Consider the following 14,532-nt stretch of genomic DNA (forward strand, 5'->3'; position numbering starts at 1 on the left):
TCACACGCCAAAGCAAACACCTCCTCAACTGGGTGGCCGGACCACCAGCCACTCAAGACGCCGTTACAAATTGACGACGAACGTGGCCGAGGAGGCCAGGCCAATTCTACTGACAACGCATCCTGGGTGGCCGGACCAGCAGCCACTCGGATGCGGCCAACAACAATACAATCGACAACGTATCCTGGTGGCCGGACCAGCAGCCACTTGGATGCGGCCAATATCACGATTCGTTGGCATCACTTTTCGATGCCAATGCCAACACACTGGACAATGCATCTTCGGGTGGCCGGACCAGTGCCACTCGGTCTGCTGCACCAAACCAACAGACAGATGCAACGTGGGCGGCCGGACCAGAGCCGCTCGCCATCAACACCATCATTGCCCACGATGCACGCCAATACTCACAACCAGCCAGCCAATAAACAACACACAGGGGGACAACAGAGCCGGCCGGTATACGGCGTAATGTTCGCATTGCGTTTGTTATGCCGGCCGGTGCTTCGTTGTAGTTGTCCTCCTGTTAGAAATAAAATAAATATAATTAATATGTTTATATGTTGTAAATGTATGTCAATTATCGTTTATTTTACCTCGTCTGCATCAATGTATTTGTTGTAGATGTCAATCCTGTTGTTTCTGTAGTTTTTGCATGTCCGTAGATAGTTTGTCCATAGTTTTAGTACTTGCCTGTGATATTAGGAATAAGTTTTTGTAAATTAATGTAGTTTTCTGTAGATAATTGTATATTTTTCGTAGTTTTCTAATTAGTTTTACCTTCTTACTCTTCTTCCCAACCTATCTGCCATTCCCATAATTCCCCTTGACACGTGGTATTACCAAAAATACCACGCAAATACCAGACTATGACCGATAACACACCAAAAAGCCATTTCAAATTTAAAATGCATTTATCAATGCCCAGTGTGTTATCGGTCGCAAATTCGGCAATTTATGCCCAGCCAATTCCTCCCCACCCCCTACCCACTTCAAATGCCGCTAAATGCCAAATGCGGTTGAGCAGGAGCAAAATTAACACTGCCAACCTCCGCCACTCTGCCAAACGCCCCAATAAAGCCATTTCAACCGCCCATATGATGCTATGCGGTCGACTCTTCGGAGCGTCACGCGCCCGGATCGAAAGATCCGGAAGTTTACAGTATCCGGGCGGTTATACGGGAGCAGGCATTTCTCCCCCCCCCCCCCCACCATCCTATCCCATCCCCCCACCCATCCTATCCCATCCCCCAACAACAGAGCAGCCACTACACACAGCACAAACATAAGACACTGGCCGCTAACCAACGAGAACGACAACACACACAGCCACTAAAACAAACGGCTATTCCAATTCTCCATTGCCTACTTATCGGTGCTGCTGCCCTCGGACCACTTTCATCTCACTCAATATTGGGGTAAGTGAAAGTGGAACAGGGGGTGAGAGCACCGGTAAATGACGATCGGTGATCGGGCCAGTCGAGTTGAGGGGGAGAGTATGGGAGTTGGCGGACATGTGAGAGTACCACCATGAACCTCGTCCGCCACTCTCATCTCGTCCACCCGCTCGAGAGGTCGCGATCGTCGGACGTGCCAAAACCGTTTCGTGTCGTTTTTTCGTGTCGCCGTTTTTCCGTTGTCTTGCTGTTGTGCTTTGTTTTCTTTTTTGTGGTGTCTGTCGTGTGCCGTGCCGTGCCGTGCCGTGCCCCCGCTGACATGACAAAAAGTCCCTCCCACCACTCGACAAACTTTCTGCTCCCCAATAAATGTGATTAATTTTAAACGCCAATAAATAACATTTAGTTATAAAAACACAAACCTAACGAGAGACAAACTGTGTAAAGAGACAGAAAGTGCCAATAAATACATTAAACACAAACACACACACACAAGAGACTTTTCAGTAAGGGAAAACAACAAACAGACAGCAAATCGCCAATACACAAACTAACAACAACCATGACGAGAGGAATGGCCAGACGAGGGTCAACCAGACGCCACAGCGACGGCGGCAGAGCGGCCCGCAGAGGCGCCCTAGCAGCAGCAGCAGCAGCCAACAACACCAACACCAACACCGCCAATAGCAGCAGCAACAGCAGAGCCCTCGGCGCAGGCGCCAACACCAACGCCCCAGCCAATGCAGAGCGCCGACGCCACAGCGACGGTGGCTGCATCAGCAGCAGCAATAACAACGCCAACACAGACTGCACCGATCGTGAGTACGCAGACGCCGCCAATACACACACAGACACAGCCATTCCCGCCACTTGCATTGCCTTCCCCCCCCCCTTCCACCACCCACCACCCGACAATAATACCCAAAGAAAGGCGCCAAACACAAAAGAAAGGCCCAACAAGACACCACTTTTCCCGCCTCCCACGCTCTCGGACATACAAAATAGTTCGAGAGTAACGGGAGAGGGAGAGGACGGAGGAGAGCCGGCAAGCCGCCGAGAAGGAGCGGGCCAACGGGCCGCCACACACACACACACGACCGGATCGAACCTGTTGCGAGTCGAACCTGGTTCGAGCAGCGGGTCGATCCGGGCCAATGCTGAGCCGGCACCAATACCACAAATCCCACCAACACCAAAACGACGCCGCGCCCTCATCGACAGTGGGAGTGAAGATGAGGATGAGGGTGAGAGGAAGCAGGCCAGACGACGGGGCCGCCATCACCAGAAAAGGCAAACTCTGGAGGAGCTGGAGGCTATTGTTCAGGAGCAGTTGAGGCAGCACGAGCTGCGGGAGCAACAGCAGAAGCAGCAGAAACGGACGGCAGATGCAGCCAACACCAACACAGTTGCCGATCCTGCCACTATGCCGCAATCTGCACAGCCAACACATGCCCCTGCCCCTGCCCCTGCCCCTGCCACTACTATAATTGCCAATAGCCAGACCCACAGCCATCACCAACATCGACAACAGCCAATACATAGACAATCACCAGCCATTCACACAGTGTAGTAGCCAGCACAAAATATAGGGAATTGGTTATCTTCTTTCGTCTCGTGAGACCCCCTAGTGATATTTCGAACGATCAAGCTTTAGCCGCTCTTAAGGTTGGATCAAAGCCTTAGCCGCTCTTAAGTCCGAACGCCCACGAACACATACAAGCGACGGACAGTGGGAAGCATAGACGGCAATCGTACGATTGCACAGTTAAGCTATGCTGTGCATTAGACGATCGTTTTATGCTGCTGCGAATGTTCTGGATCATACGATTGCACAGTTAGTAAAAAGCTCAAAAGCTCTGCTGCACTGGCTACTCAGTCCATCGTCTATTACTACTTTGAACAATATAAGAAAGTTGATCGATCTGTAAAGACGTGATAATTTCCGAGTGCGAGCAACATACATATTGCACACACATATATATAGTGCTATCCGGAAAATATATATATTTCCACAAATATATGCTGGAAGCATATAGTTACAAGTGCCGTACAGTTCAGTGGTCAGTGAATGACAAGAATTTAGTGCAGATATATTTGGGAAAAGAGGTATGTTTTCATATTAGTGCCGTGCACGTGCTGACATAACCTATGTTGCAGGGAGGTGTACCTAAGCTGCCCCATCGCGGTATAGTCTCGAGAAGACTACCCTGGGAGCTGGCTTAGGCGAACAGTTGTCGAGGTTTCTCCAACTCCATCCATAATTCATCTTTTCTGGACCTTATATTGCCACCAAGTCGGAATCTCCAAAGATCCAAGTGGAACAGATCAGCCTTAATCGCCAAGAATATTTAGTGCTGCTCAGACATAAATAACTAAATACAAGCTTGGCGGAAGATTCGTCAGTACGGCCCGGAACCATATACATCGCACCTGTTGACCTCTAACCAACTTCAGGCGGTCAACAGTCTACAAAGCAGCAGCACAGGATCGAGTTTTGTCCAATTTACATTTAATTCATTATCAAGTTCCAACGCATAAACATCAGCAGTTTAACGTAATGTAACTGAAACTTTATTAACACCCCTCTTTGATGCTACGCGCGTACATACCTACATACATATGTGCATATGCACACTAAATTGTCTTCGTTTGCTACCTTTTGGTTCAATTTTCGCGATAGAGCATAACAATTAAATTTCTGTCTGTATTATGAAAACCAAAACAACTGACTGATGACTATGCGACGGTGTTTGTAGCGTAATTGTATTGTATGCATTATATATTTATGATTTCCATATTTTAAACAGCTGCGGTCAACATCTACGACATCATTGGGCCCAACGATCAGCGTAAGACAATAACGCCGGAGTGAGTAATTATGTACAGCAAAAAGTAGTTTGGTCAAAAGAGCCTATTAACTTGAAAGTGTAGATATGCATACAGTGTATAATGATTCAAACCCGTCTGCTCAGTGTGTATAATGCACCCCAGTCTGATCTAGCTTTTGTTTACGATTTCGATTCTTATTCTCTCGTTTATATATATATATATATCTATACCCTAATGTTTTTCATGCTTTAAAATAATGAATTTATAACTAAACTTATATGATAATTAGGATTAAGGAAATATTACCCACAAATTAGAAGCTAAGTCAATTGTTGTGTTTCTACAACTGCAACGTAATGAATATTGAAATTGAAGTCTCACATTATATTAAAATATGAATCTTTTTGGATTGAAATGAATCTTTAAAATCATAAAAATGGCCTGTCGAGTATCCGTGCCAGGATCTTATAAAATGTGGTAAACCTTAGTAAAGGATTGATCAAGGGACAATGCAAGAACTCGAACGCAATGTCATGGTAGGGAGGGTACAGAAGAGAGGGACAATCAACACCTAGGTTCTCTCTAAATAGAAATGGTTCAGTAGGGCTTTTTTTTTGGCGTGTCGGCGCTATTAGTATTTCAGTTTCCTTTGTTTTATATAATCACTTATAGTTCCCGTAAAGTGCACTAATTAAATGTAGTGGAGTACGATAGTACAATTAGGCGAGGAAGAACCCCGACCATCCGGCGAGCTAGACCCGAGCCTAGCAAGAGTGCACACGACCAACCCTATTTGTACGCCGTCCTTAAGTCAGTCATGGTCATCTGCTGATACCGAGGGCCTATATATCTGTTTACATATATATATATTTAAACTCTGGTACACTAAACATTTATGGCGCCCAACGTGGGGCCAGGCAACTTGCCTTAGAATCTAAAACCAATTCAGAGCCGATATTAAAATTTGGATTTATAGTGTCTTACTATATAGGCCGTTTATTTTAATAAGACAAGCAAATCTTGCCTTGGTTCTCCAAGCTCAACCGGTAATACATCAAAATTTCAACGACACATTTTCTTTTGCAAAATATTGCACAAAGGTTAAAGATTTCAAAATTTATACTTTGACTCGGTTTTCGGATTTAGCAACTGCAATTCATTTTATTTCGGATTGGTTGACCAAAACAGACCTACAGTATCGAATTGTGAGTATCAGAGACAGTTATGCAATATCATACAGTGATCAGAATAAACAGGAATTGTTTTAGGATTTAGCGGTTCCAATTCAGTTTATTTTGGATTGATCGACCAAAGCAAACCTGCTTTTTCACTTTAGGCATCTTGAGTTATTCGGATTTACAATTTTATATTGCCAAATCGCGATAGTTGTCCAATGATTCAGTGCACGAGGTCATTAACTGATAATTAGTCCATATTAACGAAAATAGAAAAGCCTACTGAAACCAAATAGATATTTCGTAAGTATTCTGGCATGTGGGAAAGACAGACATTATTATTACAATTAATACCTTCTTATATAATTCCTTTTTATTATTTTTTTTTTCTTTAATTCCGAAGGCGAAGTACAGATGACATAACAACTGCGTTGCAGGAAGCAGAACCATTTTGTGGAATTTGCAACGAAGTATTGGGAACTAGTGAGATTATAGCCAACACCCCGTGTAGACACAAATTCCATAAACTTTGTATTTTGGAACAGATTAGGACAAACCCAAAATGTCCCACCTGTTCATTAGATTGTTCTGCTCTGGCACTAACATTCTCTAACAACCCGTTGTTAGCCGAGCTTAACGCCGAAGGAACACGACCAACTAGCGCTAACGAATCTTTTAGCACAATAGACGGAACGTCTAATCGACCTAAAAAGGGCCAAAAGTTTATTAGAAGGGGTATGAATACGAGAGCAACTCAACGATCCAGGTTAGATCGCTCACTAACAGAAACTGAAACCAACAACACAACCCTTCCAATAACCTCTCAAGTGGAAATCGCTAACTACGTCCAGTCTGCTGTAAGCCTTCAACAGGCTCAGTTAATGGAACAACTAACTTAATTTTTAAGCAAAACAATTGAATCTTCGATTCAAAGTCAATTAGCGTCACTCCAGCTGACGCAACCAGAACATATCTCTCCCGATGTTTCCGGTGACAATAACATTAACCAAACAAATAACGTGGGTATCGGTCAAGCACGAGATAGTCACGCAGAAGTTCTTTTAGATTTTTCAAGAGCGAGTGCAAATCGAAGTAATTCGAGCTCACACGTAGCACCAGCAAAAGTTTCCAGTATAATGCAGAATTGGCGCATTAAATTCGATGGTTCAAAAACTTGCATGAGGATGGATGAGTTTATTTATCGAGTACGTTCTCTAACGCAACAAAATCTTTATAACAATTATCAATTGCTTTGTGATCACTTGTATCTTTTATTCGCGGGAAAAGCTAGTGATTGGTACTGGAAATTCCATCGAAATTACCCAAACTTTAATTGGGATACGTTTTGTATAGAGTTTAGAAGAAGATTTGAAGATGTTGAGACCGACTATGATATCTGGGAAAAGATTAGGAAACGTCGTCAGGGCGAAAACGAATCCTTCGATGACTTTCAATATGCTATCGAAGATCTCGTGGATAGGCTTCAAAATTCGGTTACAGAAGAAGATGTTGTGAATCTACTTATTAGAAATTCCAAGCCCACTCTTCACCACGAGCTTCTTCACTTAAAGATTGCCAATAGATCGTTATTACGACGAGAGGTACGTAAGCACGAGCAGTTTTATAACGATATAAGATCGGTCAAGCAAAGGACTCTTCGCTCATACGTATCGGAATTGTCAGGTCCAGACGATAGCGAGCAGCTATTCGATGACTTGGTCGAGCATAATGAAGTGTGTCAAATACAACGTCGTACTTCACAGTCAGTTCCAACTTGCTGGAACTGTGACAACAAAGGTCATAAATTTGACGATTGTGTAGGTCCTCGTAAGATCTTTTGCTACGGGTGTGGAACAAAAGATACTTACAAACCGGTATGTCCCAAATGTAACCCTCCGGGAAACCGGCAGAAGGATGTGTTAAACAACAACAAGCAGACACATCCTTAGAAAAAAGTTTGCAAGAATCACCTACTAGTTTAACGAACGACCAAAGTTTAAGGGAGCCTAAGATCAGCTCACAAACAGTAGAGGAAACCCTGCCTACGGCATATCATTTTTCATTTACTCCTTTACCTGAAAGGGAAGCAAATTATATTACAACGCGTAAGAAAATTTTTGATAAGATAGATAGTTTTAAATTTGTAAGAAAGCCCAAACGTTCAACTAAACGTTTGAGACAATTTTGGAAGATGGTTCGCACGAATAAGAACAAGTTTGTTTCAGCTATATTTCTTAGTTCGGATAGCAGGCTGTACACCAGTGTCACCATTGAAGGCGGTGATTACATAGCTTTGTTGGATTCGGGGGCCACAATCAGTTGTATTGGAGGTTCAGCCGCGAAAGAAATGTTGGCGCATTGCAAGGTTAAGAAGTGTTCAGGAGCAATACGAACGGCTAACGATACTGAAAGTAAGGTTATAGGCAAGCTGGTAACACAAATTAATTACCGTGGATGCACGGCAGACCTAGAAATGTTTCTTATTCCTGAACTCAAGCAAGACGTCTATTTGGGGATAGACTTCTGGCAAAAATTTGGACTTTTAGATAAAATCTCACACACTGCAGAGGTATCTGAATTAGATGTTGGAGGTACGGATGACGTCGAAGAACCACCGAACCTACATAAATTGACAGCAGACGAGAGAATTCGCTTAGATAAAGTGATAGGTTGTTTTCCATCTTTCGCTACTGAAGGATTAGGCCGTACCAGTTTAGTCACACACTCTATAGATGTTGGAGCAGCTATTCCCGTTAAGCAACGACATTGGCCGGTATCGCCAGCCATAGAGAAATTGATGTTTGCCGAGGTGGACAATATGCTTGCGCTCGATGTTATAGAGGAGTCGACTAGTCCCTGGAGCAGTAATTGCGTTTTGGTAAAGAAAGGCGAAAAATATAGACTGTGTCTCGATTCAAGAGAAGTGAACAAGGTTACAAGACGGGATGCATATCCGTTACCACATATTGATGGTATTCTAAGTCGATTACCACCCGCTCGTTACATCACTGGATTAGACATGAAACACGCATTTTGGCAAATCCCGTTGGATGAACAATCGCGACAGTATACTGCATTTACAGTGCCTAACCGACCATTATATCAATATAAAATGATGCCATTTGGTCTTTGCAATGCCGCTCAAACTCTCTGTAGACTAATGGATCGAGTTATTCCAGCTCATCTTCGGACACGTGTATTCGTATATTTAGATGATCTACTTGTTTTATCAGAGGATTTCGAGTCGCATTTACTGTTGTTACAGGAGATAGCGTTGTGTCTACGCAAAGCAAATCTAACCATTAACGTAGGGAAATCAAACTTTTGCATAAAAGAAATCACGTATTTGGGTTTTATTATTGGTAATGGTCGGATAAAGACAAATCCAGACAAAATCAAGGCCATCTCGAAGTTCCCTGTGCCAGTTACCGTTAAGCAACTGCGTCGATTTTTGGGGTTATCCGGTTGGTATCGACGTTTCGTTGAAAATTATGCTACCGTTAGTTTTCCCTTAACCGAGTTGCTTAAGAAGAAAAAAGATTTACAGTGGAATGATGATGCTCAACAGTCGTTTGAGACCTTAAAGTCCTGTTTAACCGCATCACCCATTTTGATAACTCCTGACTTCTCAAAACCTTTTATTTTGCTCTGTGATGCTAGCACTTACGGAATCGGTTGTGTTTTAGCTCAAGAACGCGACGGCGTTGAATTGCCAATTGCTTACATGTCAGAAAAATTATCCAAGGCACAACGTAATTATTCGGTTACCGAACTAGAGTGCTTAGCAGTCATAAAGGGAATAAAAAAATTCCGCTCTTATATTGAGGGACAGGACTTCGTAGTCATAACCGATCACGCAGCACTTAAATGGTTAATGCAACAAAAGGATTTATCGGGTAGATTAGCCAGATGGTCTATGAAATTGCGTAGTTTCACATTTAATATCCTACATAGAAAGGGGACACTGAATGTTGTCGCTGACACTCTATCGCGTCAGGATGAACCGGCTATAGAGGAGCTCACGCAAATAAACCCCATGGTTGATCTAGACTCAGATCAATTCAAATCAGCTGAGTATCTGAGTTTAATAGAAAGTATTCAACAGAATCAGAGTAAGTTCCCAGACTTGAAAGTGATAGACGGTCAAGTTTTCAAAAGGACAGTATTCGCTTCGGGAGATGAGTCTCAAGAGAACGCATCATGGAAACTTTGGGTTCCGTCAGGGTTAATTACGAACGTATTATATCAAGCTCATGACGCCCCTAGCTCCGCACATTGTGGGATGAGTAAAACCATAGAGAAGCTTAAAAGATATTTATTCTGGCCTCGCATGGTTAGCCAGACGCGCAAGTACATATCTGAATGCACCGTTTGTCGCACGACCAAGAGTCCGAATATGATTCTTAGACCTCCTATGGGTAAACCATTCACTTCGGATAGGCCGTTTCAGAAATTATACATAGATCTCTTAGGACCATACCCCCGCACAAAAAAGGGAAACATAGGATTGCTCATAGTTGTTGATCACAATACTAAGTTCCATTTTCTGTGTCCCTTGAAGAAATTTACAGCCCCTAAGATCTGTGAATATCTGGAAGGGTCTCTCTTTTATACATTTGGGGTGCCAGAAGTCATGGATCAAGACAATGGATCCCAATTTAAATCTAGCTACTTTCAGGCATTTTTAAATAGCTTCGGTATAACACAAAAATGCACAGCTATTTATTCACCGCAAGCGAATGCCAGCGAGCGACTGAACAGATCCGTGATAGCTGCGATACGAGCTTATATCGGTAACGAACATTCCAATTGGGACTGTAACCTAAATGCCATTAGTGGTTCATTGAGATCTACCTTACATAGGAGTACAGGGTATTCTCCATATTTTCTAGCATTTGGTCAAGACATGATGTTGAATGGGAAGGATTACGCACTCTTGCGTAAACTAGACCTTTTGAACGACGATACTAGAATGGAGAACCCCGATTCCTTGCAGCTAATCCGGCAACAGGCTAAAGCGAATGTCAATAAGGCACACGAAGAAAATTCGCATAGATACAATTTGCGCTGCCGTGATACACAATTAAAGATTGGAGATTTGGTATATGCTAGAAATTTCACACAAAGTAGTGCTATAAAAAAGTTTAGTTCTAAACTAGCCCCTGTGTTCATTCCCGCTCAGGTAATTAAAAAGCGAAGTCCGTACTATTACGAATTGGTCGATGGGAACAAGAAATATCTCGGCGTGTATCATCTGAAAGACATTCAAATCAGGAAATAATCTCTCCTAATCAAGTTCTTCAGATAATTATTCGTCGAGCAGGTCTTGTATAATTATCTGTGGTGTAGTAGCCAGCACAAAATATAGGGAATTGGTTATCTTCTTTCGTCTCGTGAGACCCCCTAGTGATATTTCGAACGATCAAGCTTTAGCCGCTCTTAAGGTTGGATCAAAGCCTTAGCCGCTCTTAAGTCCGAACGCCCACGAACACATACAAGCGACGGACAGTGGGAAGCATAGACGGCAATCGTACGATTGCACAGTTAAGCTATGCTGTGCATTAGACGATCGTTTTATGCTGCTGCGAATGTTCTGGATCATACGATTGCACAGTTAGTAAAAAGCTCAAAAGCTCTGCTGCACTGGCTACTCAGTCCATCGTCTATTACTGCTTTGAACAATATAAGAAAGTTGATCGATCTGTAAAGACGTGATAATTTCCGAGTGCGAGCAACATACATATTGCACACACATATATATAGTGCTATCCGGAAAATATATATATTTCCACAAATATATGCTGGAAGCATATAGTTACAAGTGCCGTACAGTTCAGTGGTCAGTGAATGACAAGAATTTAGTGCAGATATATTTGGGAAAAGAGGTATGTTTTCATATTAGTGCCGTGCACGTGCTGACATAACCTATGTTGCAGGGAGGTGTACCTAAGCTGCCCCATCGCGGTATAGTCTCGAGAAGACTACCCTGGGAGCTGGCTTAGGCGAACAGTTGTCGAGGTTTCTCCAACTCCATCCATAATTCATCTTTTCTGGACCTTATATTGCCACCAAGTCGGAATCTCCAAAGATCCAAGTGGAACAGATCAGCCTTAATCGCCAAGAATATTTAGTGCTGCTCAGACATAAATAACTAAATACAAGCTTGGCGGAAGATTCGTCAGTACGGCCCGGAACCATATACATCGCACCTGTTGACCTCTAACCAACTTCAGGCGGTCAACAGTCTACAAAGCAGCAGCACAGGATCGAGTTTTGTCCAATTTACATTTAATTCATTATCAAGTTCCAACGCATAAACATCAGCAGTTTAACGTAATGTAACTGAAACTTTATTAACACCCCTCTTTGATGTTACGCGCGTACATACCTACATACATATGTGCATATGCACACTAAATTGTCTTCGTTTGCTACCTTTTGGATCAATTTTCGCGATAGAGCATAACAATTAAATTTCTGTCTGTATTATGAAAACCAAAACAACTGACTGATGACTATGCGACGGTGTTTGTAGCGTAATTGTATTGTATGCATTATATATTTATGATTTCCATATTTTAAACAGCTGCGGTCAACATCTACGACATCATTGGTCCCAACGATCAGCGTAAGACAATAACGCCGGAGTGAGTAATTATGTACAGCAAAAAGTAATTTGGTCAAAAGAGCCTATTAACTTGAAAGTGTAGATATGCATACAGTGTATAATGATTCAAACCCGTCTGCTCAGTGTGTATAATGCACCCGTCTGATCTAGCTTTTGTTTACGATTTCGATTCTTATTCTCTCGTTTATATATATATATATATCTATACCCTAATGTTTTTCATGCTTTAAAATAATGAATTTATAACTAAACTTATATGATAATTAGGATTAAGGAAATATTACCCACAAATTAGAAGCTAAGTCAATTGTTGTGTTTCTACAACTGCAACGTAATGAATATTGAAATTGAAGTCTCACATTATATTAAAATATGAATCTTTTTGGATTGAAATGAATCTTTAAAATCATAAAAATGGCCTGTCGAGTATCCGTGCCAGGATCTTATAAAATGTGGTAAACCTTAGTAAAGGATTGATCAAGGGACAATGCAAGAACTCGAACGCAATGTCATGGTAGGGAGGGTACAGAAGAGAGGGACAATCAACACCTAGGTTCTCTCTAAATAGAAATGGTTCAGTAGGGCTTTTTTTTTGGCGTGTCGGCGCTATTAGTATTTCAGTTTCCTTTGTTTTATATAATCACTTATAGTTCCCGTAAAGTGCACTAATTAAATGTAGTGGAGTACGATAGTACAATTAGGCGAGGAAGAACCCCGACCATCCGGCGAGCTAGACCCGAGCCTAGCAAGAGTGCACACGACCAACCCTATTTGTACGCCGTCCTTAAGTCAGTCATGGTCATCTGCTGATACCGAGGGCCTATATATCTGTTTACATATATATATATTTAAACTCTGGTACACTACAACAGACAATACCACAATTAACAATAGAAATAATAATGACGCCAATACAAATACACCTGCCACTACCAACACCAACACCACCACCGCCATCACAATCAAAAACACCCCTGCCACTACCCCCGACGATGACATCCGGCACGGCGAATTCGGGCATCAGCCCAGCCAGGAACGTGGCTTGAGGATCCTCATCCGAGGACTCTCCCACTCCATTCCGCCGGATTGGGTTCGCAGCAGTATGCTGAACGAGGGGTACACGGTTCGGTTTGTGACGGTGATCACCGATCGATTTGATCGCAGCCGCCAATTCAACCTCTTCGAGGCTGAGATCGCCCCCAAACCGGACCGTGGCCAATGCGGGGTGTTAAAGCTGCGACGCCTGGGTGGGAGGCCCGTCACGGATGAGAGACTTGGAGTCTCCCGTGACCCTGCCCAGTGCCATCGATGTCAGGTGTTTGGCCACACCCGCGCATACTGTAGACGAGCTGCTGTCTGCATGAAATGCGCGGGTTGACACCTGACGACGGCGTGCAGCAAGCCGAGGAACGTCGCTCCCAAGTGCGCCAACTGCCAGGGCCAGCACATCAGTGCCAAGGGTTGCCCATCCTACAAGGCAGCCAGGCAGAGGCTCGTGGCCCACAGGGTCGCCAGGGAGGAGGAGCGTCGCAGACAGCAGCCACAGCCAAGCCAACAGCGACACCAGCCAATACAACGTCGCCAGCAGCAGCCACATCCACAGCCACTCCATAATCCGCAGCAGCAACGCCAACACCAACCGGATCGGCAGCATCGGCAGCAGCATCGGTATGGCGACCAACATCCCCAGCCATCGACCAGGGGGCGCCAACACCAGAGGGTCCAGCCGATGCAGCCGATCGCGAATGATGCTCCGACGCCACGCCAACACCAGCAGCAGCAGCGGCCAGACGCCCAGTGCGATGGCAGCTGTGCCAAACATCTAAAAGAGAGCGCCAGTAAACTCAAAATGCTGGAGGAAAGGTTGGCAGCAATGGCCACGCTGATCGCAAACCTGACAGAGGCTAGAGGCGGGGGCTTGGCAGCCATGCCGCCACTACAGACAACACCACCTACACACCCGCCGCCACCACAACCAGCCGCCAATACAGCAGCAGCAGTAGCCATATCGGACAGTGAGCCGGATATGGACATGGACGACGACAGCCAATGGACCGACGAAGAGCCTTACGATGACCTACGTAGGTTCCTAAATGGACAATCCAGTGGCGACGGATTATACGGCGTCTACTGATTGCGCCAAATAGCAGAAGTTTAATGGCAATAAAACCTAAAAATAGACAAAATTAAACACAATTAACAACAATCTGCAAACGACCATTAAACATACTCACCTGCTATTAAACTGACAGAGCTGCCCCTCCAGCAGCTGCCTCGCCACTCCTGCAACTCTCTTGAGGCATAATGGGCGAAATTTGGAGACCTCATCAGAAGCACTACCGTCAATTCCAACAGAAGTCCAGAGGCCAGCCACTAAAATACAAAGAAAAACAGCCAATTCACGCCAACACGAAAAAACGCCCAAAACACACAAAAACACACGTACCTGCCAATCACCAGACAGAGCTGCCCCCACAGCAGCTGCCTCGCCATGAACATCATCAAT

At 44.0% G+C, this 14,532-nt stretch overlaps 1 protein-coding gene across 1 annotated transcript in view; it reads right to left on the reverse strand.

Moving 5' to 3' along the window:
• Positions 1-14,532, reverse strand: part of LOC117194526 — a 37,567-nt gene extending 23,035 nt beyond the window's left edge. The window contains exon 1 of the mRNA XM_033399077.1: positions 14,473-14,532. The gene's annotated coding sequence lies outside the window, so the exon portion shown is untranslated. The remainder of the gene's footprint in view (positions 1-14,472) is intronic.

This window comes from Drosophila miranda, assembly GCF_003369915.1.
Source record: "Drosophila miranda strain MSH22 chromosome Y unlocalized genomic scaffold, D.miranda_PacBio2.1 Contig_Y3_pilon, whole genome shotgun sequence".
Taxonomy (NCBI): Eukaryota; Metazoa; Arthropoda; class Insecta; order Diptera; family Drosophilidae; genus Drosophila; species Drosophila miranda.